At 38.2% G+C, this 6,439-nt stretch overlaps 1 protein-coding gene across 1 annotated transcript in view; it reads left to right on the forward strand.

The window, feature by feature from the left end:
• Positions 1 to 6,439, forward strand: part of LOC107642072 (annexin D5-like) — an 8,595-nt gene that overhangs the window by 1,520 nt on the left and 636 nt on the right. The gene's annotated exons all lie outside the window — the stretch shown is intronic.

Raw genomic sequence — 6,439 nt, forward strand, 5'->3', positions numbered from 1 at the left:
ATATTCATAATATTTTTGTAACAATTATATTATATGTATATTAAAATTAGCTACTAAAAGTAGTCATAAGTGTAAAATACATATTAAAATATAAAATACTACACATTAAAAATGAGTTAAATTACACATATATTATACATAAATACATAGTATCTAATTTTAGTGTACAAATAATATTTTTATTTTTATTTTTCTTACATATGTAGTTTGGGATATAACTGAGAAGATAAAATAGTTTGAGGATGAGATAAAAAAGGTAGATGATATGGTTAGCAGTGGGGTTTGTGATGGTATACAGTAAAGGCAAGGAGAAAGTTGTTAGTTAGATGTTGTGAGAAGTTGTATGTTAAACAGGATATTCACTTGAAGTAGTAAATATTTAAATCTCAGCATGTTAAAGAGATGGATAGGTATACAAGATACTTTCACAACATTGCATCAGCGGAATTTATGGAGGCAAAGGAGATAAAAGACCTAAAACCTATTAGCATGATTTGATGTGTTTATAAGGTTATCTCTAAAGTGTTAACGAGAAAGATAAGGAGTGTAATGCCACATTTAGTTAGAGAATCACAAAGTGCTTTTTTTAAGGGAAGAAAAATACATGATGGAGCTTTAATTGCATGTGAAACTGTGCAATGATTGAAAATGAGGAAGAAGGAGTTCGGTTGAAAATGGAGGACATGGATCAAGGAGTGTATTAGGTCTACATCTATCTCTATTTTAGCTAATGGGTTGGTTACTTTCAAAACCATTCAAGATGGAGAGAGGGCTACATCAAGGTGATCCACTGTATTGTCTCCATTTTGTTTGTTCTTGTGGTGGATGTGTTGAATAAGATAATTAGAGAGGCGATAAGGAATAGGAGAATATCTCCACTGTTAGTGGATAGGGATAATATAGAATGATCATATCTACAATTTGTATATGACACTATATTATTTTATCCATCGAAAAAAGAGACAATTAGAAAATATAAGAGGCTTCTAATGTGTTTTGAAATGATATTTGGTTTGTTCATTAATTTTGAGAAGTATAGTTTGACAGTACTAAATTGTAGTCAAGAGTTGGCTGGATGGATGTATCGACTACTAGGCTATCAAGCGGCAGCTCTATTGGCGAAGTGCCTTGGAATAAACTTGGGAGCAAATCCAAGGCTAGTAAAAACATGAGAGTCGGTAATAGATAAGGTGGAGGAGAAACTTAGCTTGTGAAAAGTAAAGGTCCTAAGTAAAGCTAAAAAGATGGTACTCATTAAGTCAGTTATAAACACTTTATCTATTTACTATCTGAGTCTGTATAAGATGTCAAATCTAGTTGTGCAAAGAATAATTGCATTACAGAGGAGGTGCTTTTGCACTACAAGAAATTCGTTTATTACCGTCGGATTTATTGTCAAATTTTCATGGGACGTTACCGGCGTCTTTACCGTTAGATTTTACATGGGATTTTCATTATATTTTGTTTGGCCAAAAGTTACCGTTGAATTTGGCAATCTGTCCCAAAATCCTACATTAAGTTTTGGCGCGCATGAGGAATTTAATGGCGCTAATATTACTGTCAGATGTACCCACAGAAAAATTCGACGGTAATGCAAAACTCATGACTTTTCAATTTTGCGAGTCACCCAGGTATCTAATAGAGAGGGAGAGTATTAGTAAATGTAAGTTGAAGAGGATTGGTAAATGGCAGACCACGGAAATCTCTCAAGCGCATCTATGATGGATCCTGATGTCGTGTGGCGCCAGACCGCATCTGAGCCACATAAGAATCACATCTTCTGAATCAGGTCATTCTTTGCCACTGGCCCTGCAAATCCACAAGACGCCGTGAATTTGCGTGAGCAGACCCATAGCCTGATCCAAAGCCTACAGGATTAGGGTTAGCAGCTCCATTTGATTGACAAGAGATACGAAGAGTTGCTTGCATGCATGGCAACGAAGGATTCTCAAGACACAGAGACAGAGTTCTTGAAACAGGAGCTCAGACTAGAGATAGAGCACATACAGCACATGTGGCAGCAGGTGGACATCTACTATGAGCAGATGCATACAAGGGACAGCGGTGCTGGAAGCGCTCCTCCTCATTTGCACTTGCACTAACCCAGAGACCAGCACCGCCGCATCAGGACCAACAGTGACACTATCAGGAGGACGACAACGATGACTATGAGGTAGTGTTTTATTTTGTACGGTCACACATCGCTATCTGTTATTTCATTAACGAGATTACTTTATTATATTATAATTTTTTATTTTAATAAAACATATAATAAGATTATTTTAATGAAACATTTAGTTTTCATTAATTTTTATCTAGTTTTAATCAGGTCACACTTATGATCATCACAGTTAAAAAAATTAAATATAAATGATTTTTTATTAAAAAAATATTACCGTCAGATTTTGCGAGGCATAAATTTGACAACATATTTTGTTTTTTAAAAAAATATTACCGTCGAAATTTTTAAGAAATTTTTCAACAGTAATTATGGCGAGAAATATTTAAAAAGGCGCCAACTTTTTTGTCGTAAAAAGTCCGACGGTAAAAGTATATCAAATTGGCCATTCTGAACATATTTACCGTCATAAATTTTTTACAGTAATTAGTGTCGGAAGATTAAAATCCGCTAGTAAAGCATTATGGCGATGTTCATACTGTTAGATTCTGTCCATCCATAAACCCGATGATAATTTTATTATTGTCGAATTTTTTTGTCAATTCTGCCAGTAATTCTGACGGTTTTTGACTTTTTTTGTAGTGTTGGAGAAAGAAAAATGAACAGCCTGGCTTGGTTCTTGTAAGGTGAAAGATGATATAGACACCGAAGAAGCTAAGAGGCTTATGAGTGGGAGATGTGATGGTTCGTAATACTACTTTACTGTTTAAATGGTGATTAAAATTCTCTAAGGAGGATTATCCATTATGAAAAAACGTTGTGTGCTCATGCAATAATTTGAACCCTAATTAGTTGTTGTCAACTCAAACATTGCCAGTAAATTGGGATGAGATTGGCATGGAGTTCACTGCGGCCGTAATGAATTTCTTTGAGAATGCAAGTTTACCAGTAGGCGCTAATGTCACGTGGGTAGCGTTGGCCCCGAAATTTGTTGGGGCTAAGGAGATAAAAGACCTGAGACCTATTAGCATGGTTGGGTGTGTCTACAAAGTTATTTCTAAAATATTGTCAAGAAGAATGAGGGGTATAATGCCAGGCTTAGTTGGGAAATCCCAGAGTGCTTTTGTAAAGGGGAGAAAGATACATGATGGAGCCTTAATAGCATGTGAAACTATGCAATGGCTAAAACTGAAGAAGAAGGCATCAGCGATTATTAAACTGGACTTCCAAAAAGCATATGACAGAGTAAAATGGTCCTTTGTTGACACAGTGCTTGAGAAGATGGGCTTCGGGAGAACATGGAGGGCGTGGGTGAGGGAGTGTGTTACATCAGCATCTGTATCTATTCTGATTAATGGATCACCTTCGAAACCATTCAAAATGGAGAGGGGGCTACGCCAAGGAGATCCTTTATCGCCGTGTTTGTTTGTACTGGTGGTGGACGTGCTGAACAGGATGATTGGGGAGGCGGTTAGGAACGGTCAGATATTACCTCTGCTGGTAGGGAGGGATAAAATAGAGCTATCACACCTACAATTTACTGATGACACTATTTTATTTTGTCCGCCAGAGGAGGAAACTGTCAGGAACTATAAGAGGCTTCTGAGGTGTTTTGAATTGATGTATGGATTGAGCATCAACTTTAAGAAGTCAAGCTTGATACCAGTCAATTGCAGCCAAGAATGGGTAAGCTGGATGTGTCAGATTCTAGGTTGTCAGGAGACAGTATTGCCGGTGCGGTACCTTGGTATTAGTCTAGGTGCGAATCCAAGGTTGGTAAAAACTTGGAAGCCGGTGATTGATAAGGTGGAAGAGAAACTCAGATTGTGGAAAGCAAAGGTTCTTAGCAAGGCTGGAAAATTGGTACTCATCAAGTCAGTTATCAACAGTCTGCCTATTTATTACCTGAGTTTGTACAAGATGCCAAATGCGGTTGCACGGAGAAATATATCCTTACAGAGAAAATTCTTTTGGGGAAAGGATGATGGCCGACCTGGTATGGCACTAGTGAAATGGGAGATGATTCAGGCACCAAAGAAGCTAGGAGGATTGGGGGTGGGTGATGCGGTGGTGCGAAATACAGCATTATTGTTTAAATGGTGGTGGCGGTTCTCTAAGGAGGATTGTCCCCTATGGAAGAGGATAGTTTGCTCATGCAATAGCTTGAACCCAAATCACTTGATGTCCACTCAGGTATTACCAAAGAGGAGAGGACCATGGAGAGACATATGTCAACTGCAAATAAAGGAGCAATATATTAGAGAGAAGATGATTGATATGGAACCAAAGGAACCAAATTCTAGGACGATACATGGTTACAAGCTGGAAAGCTAAAGGATTCCTTTTTCCAAGGCTCTTCTTGATTTCAAATAAAAAAAAAAATCCATAATTGGGGATTGTGAATTTTGAGATGGGTTGTGGAACTTCCATATGTCAACTGCAAATAAAGGAGCAATATATTAGAGAGAAGATGATTGATGGACTAGTTATGGAACCAAATTCTAGGACGATACATGGTTACAAGCTGGAAAGCTAAAGGATTCCTTTTTCCAAGGCTCTTCTTGATTTCAAATAAAAAAAAAAATCCATAATTGGGGATTGTGAATTTTGAGATGGGTTGGAGTGGGTTTGGAACTTCCAATGGAGGAGGGACTAAGGGATGGCAAAACTTCCCGAGACGCGGGGATCCTTGTGGGAACTGCCTCGAATGAGGATCCGACTGTGGAAAATTTTCCTGTGGGATGGGGATGGAGGACAAAATTCTCCCGAGACAGGCGCGAGGACCCGAGCGGGGATCCCTGCCCTATCCCCGCTATTCCCCGAAATTTATAAATTTACTGAATTATCCTTAATAGTTTATTTCTCATATATGTTTTTTTTTTGTCATTTCACACACACACACATATATAGAAACCCAAAACTCCTAATCTTCATTTGCATAACCCTTCTTCAATTCAAAGATTCCTAACGATGTCCATACTCCATCCAACATCTCTGCATCCACCTCCTCGCCACTCTCCCTTCTCACCGCATCGTCACACCTCACCGTGCCATCATCCTCACTGCGTCGTGCTTTCTATTTGCGGCGTTCCTTTTCGTAACTCTGCCGTCGTGTCCATTCTCTTCTCTGTTGTCGCGTCTCCCACCTCGTCCACTACTTTGTCCTCTGGCTCGTCGTTGCGTCCCCCGCTCCGTCATTTCGAAAGAAGTAACCATAGTGTCATTTAGACTTTTTGTATAAAATCTTACTATTTTTGTATAGGATGGATACTTGCAGCTCTATTCATATAGAAATTAAGAATTAGTTAGAACTATCAGATAGATGGAGAACGAGGTCCCCGCGGGGAGTGAGGCCCTGTGGAAATGGGGATGGAGAGCAATATTTCCCTACGACGGGAAATGGGGACGGGGACAGGGACGGGGAGCAAATCTAAGGGCGGGGATGGGGATCAGGGAGGCATCCCCCGTCCCTACCCGGTCCCGTTGACATCTGGACTTTGCCAATGGGAGGCAAAAATCCTAAATCAGATGCTTGACATCTTGCAATCTATTATAGCAAATGTATATAGTGTAAAAATTTGACAAAGAATGCGTTTATTCTACTAACTCATTTATGCAAGTATTATAGGAAGGGACTTTGGTAAATTATATAATTAGCTACATATTCACCAATGAAAATTGGAAAAGACTAGTTCTGCCTCGAGTTGAGCTATTTACCTAGTTTGTTCTAGTAAGTTGGGTCAATACTAAGGACCGGTTGAGTAGATTGGGCATCGTTAAACAGAGTGATAATATATGCATTATGTATAAGAAGGATGTTAAAACTGCACAGCACTTGTTTGTTACTTGTGAGTTTTTTTTGGCATATGTGGTGCGCATGAATTTTTTATGTTGGGTCTGATTGGACGATCCCAGGTGCCATAAAAAAATACTTTGAAAGTTGGAGGACCTTGCCATTGAAAAGAGACATGCGTAAAAAGTAGTTAGTTGGATTCTTCTTTGTTATATGGAATATTTGGCTACGAAAGACTAATGTCATATTTCAGATCAAGACAACAGATGAGGTAGACTGTGTTATTAGATCATTTTGTTGCTCTAAAGAATGATGTGGTAATGAACTTAATGTTGTTAATGACTATGTCAAAGACGTCATCGAAATTATTTTTGGCTTTATGTTATTGTCGTGGTTTGTCTTTTGCCGGTTGTACTTAGTATGTTTGAGCTTTTTCTTTAATTTAAAAAACAAATTATATTATGAAAAAGCCTATTAGATCAAATTTTCATAAATTATAGTAAATCTAACTACAACTATGTTACATA

The sequence above is a fragment of the Arachis ipaensis genome, chromosome B05, assembly GCF_000816755.2.
Source record: "Arachis ipaensis cultivar K30076 chromosome B05, Araip1.1, whole genome shotgun sequence".
Lineage (NCBI taxonomy): Eukaryota > Viridiplantae > Streptophyta > Magnoliopsida > Fabales > Fabaceae > Arachis > Arachis ipaensis.